Below are 21833 nucleotides of genomic sequence, written 5' to 3' on the forward strand. Positions count from 1 at the left end.
TATATATATATATATATATATATATATATATATATAGGCAAGGCACTCACCCAGGAACCCTGTTGTACTTCAAGATGGTTGCTGTCTCATTCTAAGCCTCAACTCATGAAGTCTTTCATTCCTTTTATGAGGCAAGAGAAAGTAGCCCTCCCTTAATCTCCACCACAATAAGAAACCTGTTCCTTGTCTTAGCAGAAACTATAGCCCAGACCTTAAATATCTCTTCTTACTGTGTATGCAGAGGAACCAACATGGGGGATCAATGGCCATGGGAGGCTATAGACTTAGATCCTAGCAAACGTTATAATGGAACAGTGCTATTATCGGACTTTGGCTCCTCAAAACTTCAATTATTGGGAAGAACTGCCTTGCCTGGTGGGGAAGAAAGTTCACCATCTCTGTTGGAAGCTTAGTGTGCCTAGGCCAAAGATTTTATAAGTCAACCCCCAGGAAACACAGTGGTGAGGGTCCCCAGATCACTTTGAACCAGATCCCCACCTCTTGTCTAATTTCTTTCATCTCCAAGGGGCCTGGGACAAGGTCAATGTAGTCATCAAATGGTAGGCCCCAGTATAGGTGGACTATACTGGATATGTGGAAGGACAGCCTATACAGTACTTCCCCCAGGCAGGTCAGGGCCATGTGTGCTGGGAACTATTCATCCATCTTTCTTCCTGCTTCCATTTGCCAGGGGGGGGATATTTGGGCATCCAAGTGTATGGGGACAAGGAGACTCAAAGGAAATGATGTGCCCTACAAATTGGCAATTGGAAAGATGATGAATGGCCTCGTGAGCATATAATCCAATATTATGGTCCCGCCACCTGAGCAGAAGATGAGACCTGGGACTACCACACTCCCATTTACATGCTAAACTGCATAATCAAACTACAAGCAGTTGTAGAAATTATAACCAATTATAATTATAACCAAACTGCTAGAGCTCTTAACTTACTAGCCAAGCAGCAAACCAAAATGTACAATTCTATCTATCAAAATCACTTGGCCTTAGATTACTTGCTTGTCTCTGAAGGAGGAGTTCGAGGAAAATTTAATCTGAGCAACTGCTTCCTACAGATAGATGATCAAGGAAAAGTCATAGAAGAGATCACAGATCGAATGAGAAAGGTTTCTCATGTCCCAGTCCAGACCTGGAAAGGTTGGGACTCTGGGGAGTTATTTAGAGGTTGATTTTCAACTCTTGGGAGACTCAAGATCAAAATCATGGAAATTATCCTCTTGATTTTGGGAGCTTGCTTAATCCTACCTTGCCTAACTCTCCTGGTTATACAGTCCATCTCCAGCCTCATTGAGAAAATGTTCAAAAGGAAAACGGCCACGCATGTGATGATGTTATGGAAATATAAACCTCTGAACCACGATGATGCTCTTTGACCCAAAATTGGAGGGTCCGAGCATCCAAGGGGGGAATGTGGTGGAATCCCCTAAGGAATGTGGTGAGAAAAACAAACAAACAAACAAACAAACAAACAAACATCAAGACAAGGGAAGGCAACCTGACTATGTGCTCATAGGTGACATTTCTCACGACTCTAACATAGACCACCCAATCAGACTGTTTGTCTGTATGTTACCATGTATAGGAGACAAAGAAGTAGAAATTGTATAAAAGGCTACATCCCACTGTGTTCGGGACTCAGTTTTTTTGGGTATGAACCCACTGAGCCCGTGCTGGCATGAATAAAGCTGCTTCCTGGACAAAAAGCCTTGGTGTCCTGTCTCTCTGTGCAGGAATCCAGCCATATTATTGCTTTACATTCCTTATAAAGACCCACATCAATTACAACTACAGAATATCACCAAGTTATGATCACTGTCAAAAATTAACACCTCTGGTGAAATCATTTTCTTGAGATCAGGGTACACTGAATTCTGATTATATGAATTCCTTTACAGTCCCCCAGTTGGTTCAAAATCTGTCAGTGACAAGGCACCTGGGCAGCTCAGTCCGTTGGTTCAGCACCCAACTCTTGATTCCAGCTCAGGTCATGATCTCACAGTTTGTGAGATCAAACCCCACGTTGGGCTCTGCACTGTCAGTGCAGAGCCTGCATAGGATTCTCTCTCCCTCTCACTCTGTTTATTTATTTTTGGAAGAGGGGAAGGGGCAAACACTAAAAAAAAAAAAAAAAATCAGTCAGTGATGCACATTTACAAATCTGAAAGTGGCTTTTGATCCTGTCCATTTTAATAGATTCTATAAGCTATACACTCCTACTTTTACTGTAACACTTATTAAAAAAAATAATACAAGTCTATTGTGTAGTTTATGCCTTATAGGGCTGATAAACATAGGGCCCATATTTTCATAGGTGGCTTCATAGAAACTGAGCAATTCCCTGGAATTGCACGCAAAATTTGACCTGTGTGTGTATTCTTCTGTGGAGCATTTTGTTAGATTTTATCAGATTTCAAAAAAGATCTTTGACACAGAATTGAGCAAACCCTGGCTTACTTAAACCGAGTTTGGGTGAGTGACAAGCAACAATCTTGTGTTTCCCTCCTGTGTTGGTCCTGGTGGGCCTGTGATTTATAAGGTTGTTGCACGTGCACAGCATTAATCTGTCACCTACTTCACCTCATGACAGAACTTATCTTCCTCCTTGTCAATCCTTCTCACTATAAATGGCCTGGTGAAACCACGTCTATAATCTTACAGCTTGGGTGAACTTTCACCCTGGTTGACCTGGAACAATCCTATTTTACACTAGCACCAGTCCAATTATTAAGAGCACCAATTTCACTCTCAACACTGTCCCAGTTTGAATAATATCATTATTATAAACACAGCTCAAGAATGGCTGAGAAAGAGACTGACCTTTGATATGCTACCTTCATCCCTTAGAAAAATAAATAAATTGCAGTCAACTTCCAAAACAGCTCATCTTGCCAGGAGCCAAGAGAAGAGCAGCAGCCAACCTTACCAAACTTCAGTAAGTTCTCACTGCACACAGGGGCTACAGACCCCTCCAGGAGATGTTTACACAGGAGGCAGAATGCATTGGGGTCATTGGGAAGAAGCCATTCTCCACACTGCAGATTCTAGAAGAAAGTAGCAGTTCTAGGACAGCATGATGAATGATCACTTGCCCTGACATTGCCCTTTTGTTGGCCAAGCCACCTGACCTCTGAACGAAAACAACTACTTTTAGAATCCAGATTCCCAGAATTCTTGGTAGCTTGTCCAGATCCCAAAGCTAACTTCATAATTCCCAGGAAGAAAACATGCTGTGAAAATTCCTGAAGTACCACCAGTAGTCAGCCCTAGATGCACACATTAAATGAAAAAATATCTACTATATTTTCCATGCCATTCTTTTGGGACAGTAAAAATGCATGAATGTGAGAATGGAAGCATAATGGATGTGACATTATAAGATATTATTACACTATAAACTATTATCTTGCACAAAATGTTACATTATAAGATATCAAATGAAAACACAGCATTGTTTTGATTAGTATATTGAATGAGGCCACAAAAATGAATTAATTTCTACCTTAGTGATGTGGGACTCAGTTATAGGAAATTCTTCAAAAAACATAGTTCATCCTAAGTTTCAAACTTGTCCACAAAAATACTAAATATAGTGAAGTGGTGATAAATATGAATAAGAAGAACATAAAGATAGAAACTTTTATATCCAAATTTAGAATGATGTAAAACATTATATGCTATTTCTGAAGATTCTGTCATGTGAACATCTTCTCAAAATAAATTATTTTCTTGTAAAAAAAAATAGCTAGAGCTGTAATTAAATTGAATTAATGTGGACATGTGATGCCAGTGAGGGTTAGGTAAATATCACTGGAATCCATCGGGCTTCAGGAATAAAAATCCTCTTGCTGAAAGTATTTTATTAAGGGAAGAAAACCATTCAATTTTATCCTCTCCAAGGAGAAAAATCCTAAAACACAGTCCTAAGACCCATCCTTCAAAGAAGTCTAACAGAAACTACATTCTGGTAAGAGTGCTGACGGTCTCACTGAACATGCTTGTGCTGTTGAGATTTCTCCTATAACTTGGAATGTTAAGTGCAGCCGGAACTGGCCCCCAGACATGCTCTTTGCTCGAGAATCCAATCTCACCAGGTGAAGTAAAACCCAGTCGTCAGTCAACATTCAAGGGATGGGGGTTTTCATCTGACATAAGAACATGATTTGTAGAACATGAGCTGGGAACACAGTTTAACCCAGTTCCCACTGAAAGCCTAAATCCAAATGAATCCCTCTGGGGTTTTATGTGCCTTGTACAATAGAAGTTGTGTCAAGCTACAAGAAGACTATGATGTGAAGGGCTGTGTGGATGCCACCCCACAGCAGTAAAGCTAGTGCCCAAAACTGGAAATGTTGCAGAATGAAACCATATCCTGCCTGGGCTTCCAGTCCTCATTTAAACCCAATCATGCCTGGTTTGGCCATTTGAAGCTATTCCAAAAGACCTACTATTCTATCAATAAGAATGTAGACGCTGTTATTTACAAATGCTACCTACAAACTCATTAGCTCTTTTTCCTTCCACGTGCTTCCATCCTATTAGGCTATCCTGCTTCTTCTGTTAACATGAACCAGTGTCTCTGTTAAGTATGGTAGGTTAAGGGAGGGATGTCTTACTTGGCCAATCTTCTCACCACTGAGCTTGCCCCAGCCCATCATTGTGAGTCCCTGAAATGCCAAAGCAAGGAATGCTTCTGATTCCACCTCAGAGTCATGCCTAGTCTCTAGTTGTTCAACAAGATAGGATTTGTATGTATCTTCAGCCAAAGTTTTTGTCAATGAATTAGCCTGACACAAGCATGGCACCCATGGAAACTGGATATATCTGTGTTCTTTCTTTGTCTAAGTACTAGCTTTTCTATGTTCTATAAAACTTAGGAAGTATTAGGAACCCAGTGATTGCATGAGGAATATACCTTTCCCCAGTTTTAGGTGGTTATGAGCTGGCACCGGAATATTTCAAGCTATCTAGAAAACATATTAAACAATGTAGTTTTAAAACACATTATGTAAAAAAGTGGTAACCCCATTGGTGAACAGTTGTTGATAGTGCAAGTGGGCATTTATTCATTTCAAATATCTAGGAATTCAACATATAGCTATCTAAGTAGGTACCAAGTATAAACATTTATATAGGCATATCTTTCCTTCACATTGATTGAAATTTGCTTCCTTAGTTTTTCCATACCCTATTGTAAATTGAGAAGAATTTTCTTTTCATTTTAGTTTCCTTTCTACCATAATATGCTGGTTAGTTTTATGTGTCAATTTGACTGGGCCACAGGATGCCCAGATATTTATAGTCTGTGTCTGTGAAGATGTTTTGGGGTGAGATTAACATTTGAATTGTTAGACTCAGTAAAGCAAATTGCTCTCCCCAGTTTGGGTGGGTCTGATCCAATCAGTTGAAGACCCTCATAGAACAAAAGGCTGATACTTCCTATAGTAAGAGGGAACTCCTCCTACCCTGGATGCCTTAGAGTTAGGATATCTGGATTTTCCTGCCTTCAAACTCAAACTGAAACATCAACTCTTCTGGGTGTCAAACTTGCAGGCCATCCAACTGGGTCTTCTACTGTTATGTCTCTTGGTGGTCAGACCTTCACACTCAGACTAGAACTGGCTCTCCTGGGTCTCTAGTCTGCCAGCTACAGATCTTGGGACTTCTTAGCCTTCATAACAACGTGAGCCAATCTCTTATAATAAATCTCTTTCTATGTATTTATACATCCTGTTGGTTTTGGTTCTCTGGAGAACCCTAACACACATGAGAAAAACCACCAAATCACAAATCCACCAAATACTTAGACTTTAGAATCCAAGTCTAATCAAATGAATAAATATATTCATAAATATCTAGTAAGCCTAAAGTTGCTGCAGTGGACAAAGAAAAACACAAAACTTATAGTCTAGTGAAAGAAAAATGACTTATAATCTAGCTAAGAAAAGAAACATCTGGCTAAGAAAATAAGATGTATACACATGAAAAGCCAAGGCAAAATTAGATGATGAAATATAATCAAGTCATAGATGGTAAACAAAAGAAAGGGATTTACTTTAAGAAATAGCCTGGACTGGACAAAATTATGATTGGAGTACAAAATTTACTCATTTTATATATGCATTTAACATTTTCCATTTTATCCAAATTATTTCATGGCCTATACTTTGGGAACTTTAGTCATCTATAGTCTGTTACCTGTAAAAAATAGGAAAAGCAAGCCACGGTTTGGGAGAAAATAGTCTCAATACATACAAATACCAAAGGATTTGTTTCCAGAATATAGAAAGACTTTCTACATTCAGTAATATTAAGACAGACTATTGGTTTTAAAAATAGAAAAAACATTTTAACACGTCACAAAAGAAGATTTGCAAATGATCAAACATCATCAGTCATCAAGAAAATACAAATGAAAACCACAATGAGATATCACTATACATATACTTGAGTGGCTAAAATTTTAAAAGATTGTTAGCAAGGATATGTAGCTATTGGAAATCTCATACATTAATGGCAGGAATAGAAAATGGTGCCAACACTTTGGAAACACCTTGACATTTTCTTATAAACACCCACTTGTATAACTTCTCCGACTTATCTAAGAGAAGTGAAAATATAGGTCCACACAAAGTCTTGTCTTCAATATCCATAGCAGCCTCATATGCAAGAGCAAAAAACTGGAAACAACCCAAATGTCCATCAAAGAGTAAATAGAAATACAAGCTATGCAAACTATTCATGCAGTGTAATGCTACAAAGGGATGCAAAGAAATGAACTGCTTTGTTGCTGAACCACCAAAAAATTTATGCTGAGCAAATGAAGGTCAACAAAAATAAATACTAGTGTATAATTTCATTTTTATAAAACTCCAGGAAGATAAATCTAAATTACAGGTATAGAAGAAAGATCAGTGATTGTCTGGGACTAGTGGTAAAAGGTGGGGGGTGAGTGGAATGGAGTAGAAAAAAACCTTCAGAGGTGACAGAAATGTTTTGTATTTTGTTTTTGATGGTGCTAACATGAAATACACAGTTATCAAAACTCATCCAACTCTAAAATTACAATGGGTGCTTTTTATATGTAAATTATACCTCAATAAAGTTCAATTTAAAAATCCAAATTAAATCCAAATATGGTCTAATGTTCTTTCACTCAATAGCCACATGAAAGAGTCCTTCACCTCCTTTGAGTCTTTGTTCAAATGTTATCTTTTCAATAAGGACTTTCTTAACCACTCTACTTAAAATTTTAAACTTTCTTTCCAATTTTCTTTCAAGTTTTTTTTTTTAAATCTTTATTTTTGAGAGAGAGAGAGCGCAAGCAGAGGAGCAGGGGAGGAACAGACAGAGAGGGAGACACAGAATCCAAAGCAGGCTCCAGGCTCTGAGCTGACCTGTCAGCACAGCTGACAGAGCTAGAACGCAGAGCTTAAACTCATGAACTGCAAGTTCATGACCTGAGCCAAAGTCAGACATTCAAGTGACTGAGCCACCCAGGCGCCCCCTTTCTTTCCAATTTCTGATTCCCTTATCCTGCTTTATTTCTTATAATGCTTAGTGTTGGCTGTTACACTATTTAATTTATTGTATGTTTACCGTGTATTCTCTGACTTGAGTATAAACTCCATAAAGCCACAGATATTTTATGTTTGCTTTTATGTTTTATTTATTAATGCATCCCAAATTGTTATGTGTCTTATACATGGTATGTGGTCACTAAATCTTTGTTGGATTAAAAAAAAAATTCCAAAGAGCTAATCCTTTCAGAGCAATCTCATTTTAACAAGCCACTAGACAAAAAGAATTGGGATACCTTTGAAAAAATCATATTTTTCTATACCGTCACATCCAAGCAGTCCTTCTCAAATGTGTTCTCAGTGTTACTGATTGGCCTTAGGCAACTAATATATACATAATCTTGGTATTGTTGTAGATAAAGGAGAAGAGCTGAGAAAAGTATAAAGAATGACTAAATATAAAGACCACGGTGTCATATTCTGTGATGCAACAAAGGAACAAACACCGCATTTTAGTAAAAATGTCACTTTAATTATATTTACTCTCAGGAATGCTTTAGGAGTTCATTTACTCTTAGGACTATTCAAAGAGATTTATTTACTTAAGTCCCAAAGGAACTTGATTATATTTACTATAATCAAATTATCCAAACCCTCTGGATCAGTTTTCTTACCTGTAAGAGGAAGCAGATTTTCAGACCAGGTACCATGGCTAAGTTTTGAAAAAAGATTGTTAGAGTCCTAAAGAGTAGTTTGCAAGTAGAATTGGGTTTAGATAATTAATGAAAATGTTTTCAAGCTGTGTCATCATAATGGCAGAATGCTAGAGAGAAGATCCACTAAGTCCAGCTGTCCCTCCACTTCCCCACGGCTAAAGTGTTCCACTCTTTCTTTGAATCTATGGGTTATCACAGCTTTTCTCCAATATCCCCAGTCTCCTCTCTTAAACTTACGTTAACCAGAGTAATCCTCTGTTGCTTGCAACCAAGAGTCCTAATGATGACATTGACCCTTGGAAGTGGGCATCACAAGTGTCATATGCTAAATTGTAAGAATGAGTGGAGACTGAATGAGAAAGAGTGAGGTTTTCTTACACTGAGGGCTAGAAAATTTTTGATTCTTGCTACTCTAAGTAGAAAAGATGTTTGATTAAGCAACCATCTGTTGTGTTCTGAGACTCGGATAATATGCCTAAAGATAGGAATTTCAGGGGGCTGGATAGATGTCAAGGTGCTGGAGCGGGTCAGCTACTTCTTTCAGATTGTGATAAAGTATTTTGTGATAAAGTATTGCAAGAGAGGGAAGCACATGGCCCAAGGTATTCCAGCTGAAGGAGGCAAACAGGAGAGTTACAAAGGTTTGTTAAGAGAGGCCCAATAAAGCAAGACTGCCAATGGGCAGACACTGAAATAGTGTAAATTGTTTCCTTCGTGGCTTGGCCAGGGATAAAAAGTGGGAGCAGAGGAATTGAGAAAGCTGTCAAGAAAATGATAGCACTTTACACAGTACCAAAGGAAAAAAGGAAAAAGCATGAAACATTACATGAGGCAATAAAGGGATTGGTTTACTCCAAATAATGAATCAATTAAAGTATATGTACGGGATAAAAAAACCCAATCCTTTCCATCAGGTGATTAAAATTTGGAGACAAGATTTAAAAAGAGATCAAAGTTGAAAACTGGGTTAGAGCTGAATTTACTGAATTGATAAAATGAGCCTCAGCCATAATTCCAGGCATTCAGCTCGCCATTGACAAACCAACAGAGCCTCATCTGTATGAGCAAGACCAGCTCATTGATACTACATTTAAAAAAAAAAAAAAAATCAGTTTGGAAGACGCAAAGCCAGGACAGGTCCTAAGTCCTGTTCCTCAAATCTTAGCCAATAACTCAAATCCACGTTTGTATCATAGTCACCAATATTCAATAGGTAACTTCCATTTATATGAGACAACACACATCTCCCCTATGTAGATAAGGGAGTTTGAAACTACAAGAAGTTGTGAAAACCAGGGTAACTAAGTAAATCAAATCCATTTTATTAGCAATTTGGAGTTAAGTTTAGAAATAAGTTCTACAATCACCAAATGTTATTTCGGGTTTTTATTTTTTTGAATTAAAAAAAAAATTTAATTTCTTACTTATTTTTGAGTGAGAGAAAGAGACAGAGCATGAGCAGGGGAGGGGCAGAGAGAGAGGGAGACACAGAATCTGAAGCAGGCTCCAGGCTCTGAGCTGTCAGTACAGAGCCCGATGTGGGGCTCAAACTTGTGAACCACAAGATCATGACCTGAGCCGAAGTCAGACGCTCAACTGACTGAGCCACCCAGATGCCCCCAAATGTTATTTTAGGTTTTTAAATGCTTAAAATAATTTGATGTTTTAGAGAAATTTTATGTATTTTAATAAACAGTATATAATTCTATGTAATAGGTACCCTTTTGAATCTTTAGAAATACTAAACCATTTAATACCCCTAACAAACCTAATAATATATAAGAAAATTGAAGCACAGAAAAGTAACTTAATCAAGGCTATACAGGTAGTAAGTGGCAAATCTTGGGTTTGAACCTAAGACAGTAAAGTTCCCAAGTTCATTCTATTATCCACTATGCTATGTGGACCCTCCACCGATTTATTAAACATGCAATTTTACTTAAGCTTTAAAAGTTGATATTATAGGTGTGATTTTACTTTAAAAGTCATAAAAGACAAATTGACTGACTTGTAAATAGTTTTAATATAAAATATAATCTATTTATTAAATTTATAAATTTAGGAAAAAATTATTTAGAAGTTATATTGAAATATTTAAAAATATTCTGCTTGTTAGATGTGTAAGTCTGAATATAGTGTTGAAAAAATCAGATTAACGTTTTGAAATATGATATTATAGATATTATTCATACAATGGGATTTAATCTGTTAAATTTATAAGTTAATGAATGTAAACAACAAATGGGTGATCGCTCCCATCCCATAGATGTGTAAGTAGAATAAAATGTGTAAATTGTATATAGGGCAGAGAAAAAACTAAGTTTGAAATTTATACTTCCAGTAATTTCAGTATTGGTTAAAATCCTTTATGAACACAAAATTTTCCTCACATATTAAAACATTTCATTGATCTAAGGGTAAAGATAAGCTTTACCACAAAAGTTCAAGGAGATCATTTCTATGGATTCTTGTAATTTTTTACTGCATTTTCTGTTTTTTACTTATTTTTATTTAAAAAAATTTTAATGTTTATTTATTTTTGAAGAGAGAGAGTGTGAGCAGGGGAGGAGCAGAGAGAGAAGGAGACAAAGAATCCGCAGCAGGCTCCATGCTCCGAGCTGTCAGCACAGAACCTGATGCGGGACTCAAACTCCCAAATGTGAGATCATGGCCTGAACTAAAGTCAGGGGCTTAACCAACTGAGCCACACAGGTGCCCCTAAATTTTTTTTAATATTTATTTTTGAGAGAGATTGTGGGGAAGGGGCAGAGAGAGGGATACACAGAATCTGAAGCAACCTCCAGGCTCTGAGCTGTCAGGTCAGAGCCTGACACGGGGCTCAAACTCATGAATGGCAAGATTATGATCTGAGCCAGTCAGACGCTTAACCTACTGAGCCACCCAGGCGCCCCTTTACTGTATTTTCTAAGCCTTTTCTGCAATTAACATTATGCTAAAAACTAGTGCATTTAGATTATAATAAATTTCTATTGTAAATCCTATGTTCACATTACATGTATATATCTTCCCATATCAATCCGGGTAAAGTTTAAGATACAATTAACATCGAAGAACTGAGGCAATTGTAGTATCAAAATTCAGATCTTCAAATGGGTCATCTCCTACTTTATATAATCCTACCTTTACCTATGCTTGTCATTAAAAAAACTGCACGATCTTTAGTTGTAAAAATAGGCATCTTTCTACGAATTGCATTACTATTTCATTGTGATGACCAGAGCAGACAATTTTGAAAGAAAATTGTAGACAAAGTCTCATAAGCTCACCTTGCTTCTAATTAAACCTGTGCAGATAGGCTAAGGGGATACGCAGAATCAAGGTTCTGTTAAGAAACTATTAATTTAACAAGTATTCATAGTGTTGAATGACCCTATTTTAAGCAAACACAAATTCATACGAACATAACAAGCTTATGAGGCAGATACTACTATTATCCCCATTTTACAAGTAAGGAAGCTGAACACTGAGAACAAAAACACACTGCACCTGATCACACAACTTGTAAGCAGTGGAGCTGATATTTGAACCTGGGAAGTCTGACTCTGCATCCAGAGTCACGAAGCCCAGATGCAAATATGGTAATTCAGCAACAACTTTAGCACCGATTATTGGCCATCAGTCTTCTAAAAAGAAAGCCAAAGGACTTAAGACCATTTTATCGTCAGAATAACAGCAATCGTGAAAGTAGGATGGTGGTTGCTCCAACTTTACAGCAATCTCCTGGAAATGGGTTGTTTTATTCACCCACAGAAATAGACACTGCAAATCCTACTCACAAGGGGCCATAAAAACCAGTGTTGATTCTTTCCAGCCCAAAACCACCAGGAAAATCCCTGTAGTCAAACAAACTTAGTATCATTGACGGACGTGTTGCACCAAAGAACACACACTATTGAGAACTGTGGGGTGATCTCAGTAAGGGGGTTTCAAAAAGGATTCATAATAGGGTTTTGGCAATGCATTAGGTGATCTGAGAGTGTGCTCATAGAAGCAGGGCTTTCTTTGTTCTCTCCAAGAAGTGTGAGTAAATCTATGATTGAATATCTTAGTTTTTATTATAAACTAATCTTGTAACTACAGCACGACTAAGCTGTAAGAAACTGCTGCTTAATTTTGGTGTAGGGGCTACTAAAATACATCTTCCTTTTCCAATTACATCTATGTCTGAGGCTGGATTTGCTTATATACTTCCAGCAAAACAATATATTGCAAAAAAACTAAATGCAGAAGCATATATAAAAATCCACCTGTCTTCTTTTAAGGCAAGACATTAAAGAGATGTGGGGAAAAAACCCAATGTTGCTCCTTTCACTAATTCTTTTTGTTTTAAAAGATCTAGTTTACTTTCCATAAAAATGTTATTTGTAATAATGTAATGGCTTTATGTCATTGTATGAGAAAATTAACAATTTAAAATGTTCTGGGCTTCCATTTCTAACGTGGTAGATACAATAATATAACCTATACAACAAAAGCTCTTGGTGGTTCTCAGCTTTTCAGTGTATTAAGGGATCCTGAGAACAAACAGTTTGAGAATCATAGATGTAGGCAAAAGAAGCAACATGTGCAAAAGTTCAGGGGCCAGAAAGGATTTAACATCATTGCAACAACTACAAGAAACTCAGCTTAGTTTAACCAGAGAGCAGAAGGAGGGATGTTCTAGAATAGACAAAGTAGGAGAGGTCAGCAAGAATTGAAGAAATACACGTGTCAATATGGCACACACTTATCAGGGAACTTAGCATCTCTTGGTTCACTGTGGAGACCCATCACTTTTTTATAATAGTTCTCTATTGTTTTGTCAGCACCTACTGGTTATGAGGCAATGTCACTCTGAGATCTGCATTTAGTCAATAAATCATCATCATCATCATCATCATCATCATCATAAATCATTTGGGAGAACTCCTTTGATCTCTCCCTGCCTCAATTATTTCAGAGACAAAAAGTTAAAATCTCAAATCCAAATACAGGGTCTTGGGAAGGGCAAGAGACTGAATGAGGGAGAGTTATTTACTGCCTGCTTAGCAAAAATCAACTAGCTAACCTCCTGAGAGTACGTTGCTTGGAAAAAAAAAAATCCTGTTGGTTTAAATCCACTATTTTGCATGATGTTGAATCTATCCAGAAGATTATAAGGTAAGCAACTATTTACCTGAAGTCTCACTTCTCTATTTTGACTTTTGCATTCATCTTGGGCAGGAACTGAATTTCTCCCTAAATACATTATGAAGAAACAAACTTAAAGCTCACTACCTTCCTAGAAGGAAGTGATCAGTTCCTAAATTTGAGGCTGCTTTCCATATGGAAATACGAAAACATTTCATTGCACTGTAGAAAATAGCCTGATAGTTTATCTGTACCACATCTAGATAACCTTGAACAATGAGTTTTAGTCCTACTCCATTTTTGTCTAGGAAGCGTACATCATGAATTTGATATAATTGCTTTTTTAAAATTATTATTATTAAAGGACATGGCACTCAATCCGGTAAGAAACCAAGATCTAGGAGGCTAAAACAGCTCCCACGACAAAATACCATGACCAGAAAAAAAAAAAAATCACAGGGGGAAATGTGAAAGATAAAAATTAGCACATAGTGAATTCTAACAATTTACCTAACACAACATCTCAAAATTTCTTTACCTTTTACACCCTAGATTTTATGACATACAATGGGAAAGAGAAACACATTCATTAGGATTAGTATAAATGGGACAAACTCAGACTTGACATATTCTTGTTTAGAAACCACGAAGTGAAAACATGTACAAACTGACATCACCATACTCATGGTGTTTCCCTGTTGCTTCAGTTTTAAGAACTGTTACCATTTTAACCAAAGCTAACCCCCTCACCTCTTGTGAGAATTCTCACTCATCTTCTTGGGAGAAAGAAAACAGCTCCTTTTTCCGCTGCAACATCCACTTCAGAAATAATGAGTTAGGGCAGTGATGTTCAAATAAGTTCCACAGTGAAATCATTTAGGAGCTTTAAAAAATTACCCACGTTTCAATTCCACCCAGAAATAATGATTTAATTGTTCTGAGTAAGTAGGTGCTTAAGTATTAGTTCTTTTAAAACGATAGTTCTCAGGCCTCATTTCATATTAGAATCACCTGGTGCACCTGACAGGCTAATGCCAAAGCCAACCCCATACCAATTGGCTGGCGGTGCCTGGGTGGCTCATTCCGTTAAGGGACTGACTCTTGATCTCAGCTCAGGTCACGATTTCACGGTTTCTGAGTGTGAGCCTCCTGTGGGGCTCTACGCTGACAGTGCGGACCCTGTTTGGGATTGTCTGTCCCCTCTCTCTCTGCTCCTACCCTGCTCACACATGCCCCCTGTCAATAAATGAATAAATGTAAACAAGACAACACCAGGCTGGACTCTCTGCAGGTGGCACCTACCAATAGCAGTGCTTAAAAGCTCACAGGCATTTCCGAGTGGTAGGTTCTTCAGGTAAAACCTTGTCTGCAGAAGTGATGAGAGATCCCAAACTCCTTCAGAGCAGGAAATCCAATGTATAGATGGGCTAGCTGGCCTTATGTGACACCATGATCTGCAAATGTATCAACATGAAGCTGTATTGTGATCAGATGCACAGGATACAGTGGGACTGTCCTATCAGGGACTGGACATATACAAGCCCATCAACGCTCAAATACCTAGTGTTTCCACATATTATGGTTTACTTAAAGAAGAACTTGAGAAGAACTTACCAAGATACCAAATCCCTATGGAAAGGGCAGGAGTTGCTACTACATGAAGTCCAATATTAAAAAAAAATAGTAATGCAACAGACACATAAGAATAATACATTTGAAGAATACCATAAAAAATTCTGAATCAGACGCCTTACAGCTGCATGATGGCATCAGATTCCCTTTAGCCTCTATTTTCTCACTTGTACAAGGGGTTAATATCTACTCTGCCCAGCTACTGGAGAATTCCACATAAAATCCTTGCTGCTCAAAGTGTGGTCCTAGATCAAGCAGCATCAGCATGATGTGGGGGCTTCTTAAAAATGCAGAATCTCAGGCCATACCTGAAATATACTGAAACGGATTCTGTATTTAACAAGATTACCCAGGTGATGTGTGTGTACATTCAAGTTTTAGAAACTCTTCTCTGTACATCAGCATTGTTGTTATTACTAAAGCAGTCACTGTGGGATGCCTTTACCATTAAGTTCATTGATACAGGTACCTATATACAAATAAAATAAATTTATACTGAACTTTTCATCGCACAGATTTTTCTGAAGCAGTGAGCATCTGGAAAGTGCTGAGTTATCTGCCAAGACATGCTACAATCTTGCAACCTGGCAGAATTCATTTACTGGGCTAGTCAGTTCACCGGGAGGAATTTCTATCCTGAATCCACTCTGAAATTCCCACACACATGACAATGACATCTCTGTGGAAAGGCTAGCTTACATTCAATTGTCTTATATTTTATTGTCCAAGAAAATCTTATCTCCACATCCCAGACAAAAACACGAGAAAATGGAGTATACAAATATATACAATGGAATATTATTCAGGCTTTAAAAAGAAGGAAATCCTGCCATTTGTGATAACATGGATAGATGGACCTGGAGGACATTATACTACATGGCATAAGCCAGACACAGACAAACGCTGCGGAATCTCACTTCTGTATCAAATCTAAAAAAGTCAAACTCATAAAAGCAGAGAGTAGAATGTGGTTTCCAGGGGCTGAGAGGAAGGGGGAATGGGGAGATGTTGGTCAAAGGGTATAAAGTTTTAGGTATGCAACATAAAGGAGTTCTGGAGATCGAGTGCACAGTATGGTGATGATAGTTAACAACACTGAATTGTATACTTGAAATATACTAAGAGGGTAGATCTTGAATGTTCTCATCACAAAGGAGGGAAGAAAGGAAGGAAATAAACTATGTGAAGTGATTATTTTCCAGTGTATACCTATAGCAAGACATCATCAACATGTAAACCTTAAACATCAATTGTATTTGCCAATTATACGCCAAGGAAGATGAAAATAATAAGAAAAAAAAGAAGGAATCTTTTCTAAGGTTAACTGGAGAAAGAGACCAAGAAATGGAGAACTGTATCAACTAAAAAAAATGAGAACTTTTTCTTGAATAAGAATAGATAGATGATTTTGAAACTCCACAGGAAAAAGTCAAAATTTTTAACCCTTTGCCATATTATCTCTTTTTTACACAGAAGCCTTTACTAAGATGTTTTCCAGCCAATTACATGAACTACATTGGCTATGCTACATTTGGGGAGGCAGAATCTCTCCTCAGAGCACAAAAGTTTCCTCAGACTAATGGAAGTTGTTTTTCTTAAGATTTTATGTGAAAGATGAAATTTGTCACATGTCATATGACCATTCATTGTTTCTCTGAGTAGGAGAACGAAAGAAAAATATACATGTACAACTCCATTTTCATGTAGAACAAGATTTTTTAAAATTATTTTTTACTAAAATATCTGTATGGAATGGTCATATGGCTATTCTCACAAGCCCCAGCATGAAGACATGAGACAAAAAGTTAAAAGAAAAACACATATAGGAAGTTAATAGCATATTAATGCAAACTAAGTATTCTGTGAATATTCTCAATGCATACTTTATGCATGAACATTTTGCCTTTCACCAAATCAAATGATATATACTCTTGTTAAAGACTTGTCTAATCACAAATCTGGATAGGAATTTACAATCTGCTTTGCTTGTAGACAAGCTTTACTCAATTTGACCAGCCCATGAAAAAAAAAAAAAAAAAAAAAAAAACAAAAAACGAAAGAAATCCAATTAAACACAGATGGAGGAAAACAAACTCTTTCTCAGCAGGTTTTTTATTCAAATACAGCCAACTTGAGTATGATAAATATTTGAAGTTTCAAAGGGGAATAGAAAAATACAGGTAAAACCTGAGAAAGAAGCTTTTTTCTAGGGCTTTAGATTTAGAGCTCTACGAATTTTAAAATTTTAACCCTTTCACATCAGTAACTAATAGGAATATTTTTGTGGGCTACAGGTTTTGCTTTGGGGTTTACACTTGATGTATATAACCTGACTTCAGTTTACCAATATTCTTCAAAGATATTGTCACCAAATATGTAGTTTTAGGCAGATATATTCTCCATCTGCTCAGTACAGCATTCTATTCAATTCTATTCTATTTTCATTATTAGGTCTAGTCTCTAAATTACTGTTCAAATTTATTATGTACTTAACTTTAACTTTCTTGACTGCTTGTTATGTACTGAAAGAGGTAAGCTACATATTCCCTAGATGATGGATTTTTTCCATCTTTTTGCATTTTTGTATTTGTATTTCAATTTTTATGTATTTATGTATTTTGAAGACATATTTTTTTAGAATTGTTATTTCTCCCAAGTGAATCAAACAGTCTTTCTTTGTGAAGAGAATCCTACAATAAATTATCTTTTTTGAAGTCACCTGTAAAGTTTTTATTTTACCTTAAATTCTGTTCTTGCCTGATATTAATTCAGCTACTTTCAGTTTCTCTGGCTCGTATGTAATCTTTATTTTTCCATTTCCTTTTCTTTCAAAACTTTAATGTCTTTTTATTCTTTTGTATTAGCTGATTCTTTTATAAATATTACCAAGTTGCATTTTTAAAATCTAGTCTTATATTTGTTGTAATGTAAAACTGAGTATATTTAATTTATATTTCTTTTACTGATAAATTTCATTTCTAGCATCTTACTTTTGTACTTTCTCACTGTTATGATTTTCCTTTTTTTTTTTCTCATACCTTGATTTATTCAATTGACTGGGAGAAATTTTTTTTCTCACTACATCTACCTCCTGTATTAACTTATACATTATACTTTTGTCTTCATTCTTTTAATAAGTTCCATGAATAACTAAATCTGGATCAAGTCTAATGTTAATCAAGATCCTTACTCTCCTTCCACCAAATACAAGAATCTTGGGACACGTTAATTTTGATAGCCTCTACTAACACGTATGCTATTGTTTCCAGTATCTAAGTTCTATCTTATATGAATTCCCCCATTGCACACAGCATGAGGCGTGTTAGACTATGTTTCACTCACATTATGGGATACATGTAGAATACATCTCATTATCCTTTTTGCTTACACTGTCGGAGTTTTACATTTTTATCTCCTGGTTTATGCAGCCCCAAAAGCTTCAGTTATAGTCTTACAGATTTTTTTTTCCAAGAAATGTTTCTTTAGGTCTTTCTCACACAATAACTAACATCAGGGTTCACCATTTCTTCTCACCAATTAGAGTTCCCTGCAGTATAATTTTTCTTCTGCCTTACATGTGCTCTTTATAACATCCTCTAGTGTGGGTTTATTGGTGATCAATGTTCTGTTATTGTTGTCTGAAAATGACTTCATTTTACCAATATTCTTGAAAGATATTAGCACCAAATATATAGTTTTACATTGACAGCTATTCTCTTTAGCACTTTGAAGATATTATTGGTCTTCTGGCTACTGCTATTAAGAAGTCAGTCGTCCATCAAATTGTCTTTTCTCTGTAGTAACCACTTTTTCTGTCTTTGTTTTAGCATCTTGTTTTTGACTTTAGTATTTTATAGTTTACTCTGACTCATTAAATTAGTATCTCTTATTTACCCTGTTAACTTTATGTCTTACTTTGGTCTTTATTCAATTGTAGAGTTATGGCCTTTCTAAAATTCTGGAAAATTCTTGGTATATATCTCCTCAAATATTGTTTCTCTGTTTCTGAATTTTTCTTCCGAAATTCTAATTAGATACATGTTAGACTGTATCCCAATGTCCTTTTTTGTCTTAGCCTGACATATATTTTCTATCTCTTTGTGTGTATGTGTGTGTGTGGTCTCGAAAATTTAATTGCATTCTTCTTTTATAGATTTCTCACTTAATTTAAGGTGGTTATGCTTGACATATTTTGGAACAAACAGATCACATGAATCCAAGTAGCAAAACTGCATGAGGATTAACTTGTGGTACAAATATTCAAGGTAGATATTTTCCCCTTCCAACCTATGCCAAAGTTATGTCCTCTTCTGTGGACAGGTCTATTTCTCACTTTGCTCTGCATTAAAGTGGCAGAGTCTTCTACAAGATTCTTCATATTAAGGAGGTCCTAGATTTTATCTCCCAGTCATCAAGCTCTATGGAACTTTGAAAATTGGGGTTTAATTCTCTTCTATTCCCTCCCTCTTTTTATTTAGAAAACAATATTGACTTCCTTCTTTTCATCATCAAAAACCCATTAGATCTGAATGAGGTGGTGTCCCATGGAAGCAGTCTCCTGCAGGATGGGATTAACCACCAGCAGGATGAAAACACTGGCTATATATAGGAGATGGAGGCAATGGGAACTAGGTTTTCACTAGAGGAGCAAGTATAAATATCAAATGGAAAAAAAAAAAAGCTAGAATAAACCTTGTGTTGTTGGTTTGGAATTGGAGATAACCATGCGAATTCATGACTTTAAACATATGTCAAGCTAAAATAAATTATGTTTTTTTTTTTTTTTTGTTTTTTTATATATATATATATATATATATATAAATATATATATATACACACACACATTTTTTTATCTTTCTACTAATAGAGCTTGGGAAAAGTGATACCTCAGTAGTACCATGTACAGCTCCCACCTAGGTCTTAGTTTCTGAATGCCAGTCTCCATTGCATGAAACTAGAGACCCTTGGAAAAATGGATGAAGCCAGGGCTGGAGCATATGAAAGTCAAGACAGCCCTGGAATATCTTGTACTAGGTAGTAAGGAAGTACACAAATTAATAGGTGCATGGGAGAGAACACAGAGGCCAGTTTGAAGGCATTCCCATTGGCTAAATCTGGGGAATATTAAAGCATCACAAACAAATAATGATAATAATGGATTACCATACCTAGTAAAATGAAAACCCAGAAATCCACATTAATATAAATTAATAGAAGAAGCTACCTAATAGCCACCAATAGAAGCCATCTAATAAGCAAGGAAAATGAAAAATTACAATTTGACAACCATACAAGCTATGATTAATGCAATCAATTCATGCATTAAAATCAGGTGGTAAGTTAGTTAAGAAACAGGATTTTGTATAGTCCAACTATCTTCCTGCAAAATTAATATTGGAAAATGGAATAAGATTTGGGAATAATCTTACCACGGAGAAACCTTGCAGGCATTATCTTAATAAAGTGATAAAATTTAACACAACCAGGGGTGCCTAGGTGGCTCAGTCGGTTGAGCGTCCGACTTTGGCTCAGGTCATCATCTCACGGTCTGTGGGTTTGAGCCCCTCATTGGGCTATGTGCTGACAGCTCCGAGCCTGGAGCCTGCTTCAGATTCTGTCTCCCTCTCTCTCTGCCCCTCCCCCACTCATGCTGTCTCTGTCAAAAATAAATAAACATTAAAAAAAAATTTAACACAACCCATAATGGGAACATCATGTGTCACCCAATAATATTCAATGATCTTTGGACAAAAATACATAATCTGGCATGGAGTAACTCAAATTGAAGGGAATTCTACAAAATGACTGGCCTAGACTCTCCAAAATCACTGTCATGAAAGTCAAGGACTGAGGTACTGTTCCAGGTTGAAAGAGTCATTAAGACAGGACAATATGTGTAACACATAATCTAGGTCTGGATCCTAGAAAAAATCCATAGAAAAAAACATGACTGGGACAATTAGCACAATTTAAGTGGGGTCTTTGAGAGAAACCTCAATAGTTCTTTTATTTATTTTTTTTTAAATGTTTATTTCTGAGACAGAGACAGAGAATGAGAGAGGGAGGGGCAGAGAGAGAGGGAGACACAGAATCAGAAGCAGCTCTGAGCTGTCAGCACAGAGCCCAATGCGGGGCTCAAACTCGCAAACTGTGAGATCATGACCTGAGCCGAAGTCCATCGCTCAACCCACTGAGCCACCCAGGTGCCCCTGATTCCGTTACTTTTGTAGTTTCAAACCATGTCAAAATACAGTATTAAAAATCAAACCACCTGAAGCTCAGGGTCACTAGGGTGTAGCACATATCCTCAGGGCCACATGTTACCTCCCAGTTTTCCTGCTTTCACTTTGGTTTTGGCCTGTATGGATTTATTTTCTTGTCAGATCAGCGATGCACTTGAAGAGATATCGCTTTGTATTTTACTCAACATTTTTAATTATTTTCAACAGAAGAAATGTTCAGAGTATCCAATTCGCAATGCTATAGGAAATTGTAGCCTTATTTATTTTTTAAACATACTTTTTAATTTACTTTTTAAATTCCAGTGTAATTAACATAGTTTTATGTGTACAATATAGTGATTCAACAATTTTTTTTAAAGTTTATTTGAGTATTCTCAACACCTAGCGTGGTACTCAGACTCACAACCCTGAGTCCAGAGTCACATGCTTTTCCTGCTGAGCCAGCCAGGTGCCTCTGAACAATTCTATACATTATTCAGTGGTCATCTCAGTAAACATACTCTTAATCTATTTCACCCTAGCCTCATATTTTAATATATTCTTATTTTTTTCTGTTCTGTTCTTAAGAAATGTC

The 21833-nt window shown here is 36.6% G+C and overlaps 1 long non-coding RNA gene across 1 annotated transcript in view; it reads right to left on the reverse strand.

Moving 5' to 3' along the window:
• LOC125924768 (uncharacterized) overlaps window positions 1-14835 on the reverse strand; it is a 110553-nt gene extending 95718 nt beyond the window's left edge. Inside the window, exon 1 of the long non-coding RNA XR_007458556.1 lies at window positions 14688-14835. This is a non-coding gene — a long non-coding RNA (uncharacterized LOC125924768). The remainder of the gene's footprint in view (window positions 1-14687) is intronic.
• Between the last annotated feature and the right edge of the window lie 6998 nt (window positions 14836-21833).

Source organism: Panthera uncia, chromosome F2, assembly GCF_023721935.1.
Source record: "Panthera uncia isolate 11264 chromosome F2, Puncia_PCG_1.0, whole genome shotgun sequence".
Lineage (NCBI taxonomy): Eukaryota > Metazoa > Chordata > Mammalia > Carnivora > Felidae > Panthera > Panthera uncia.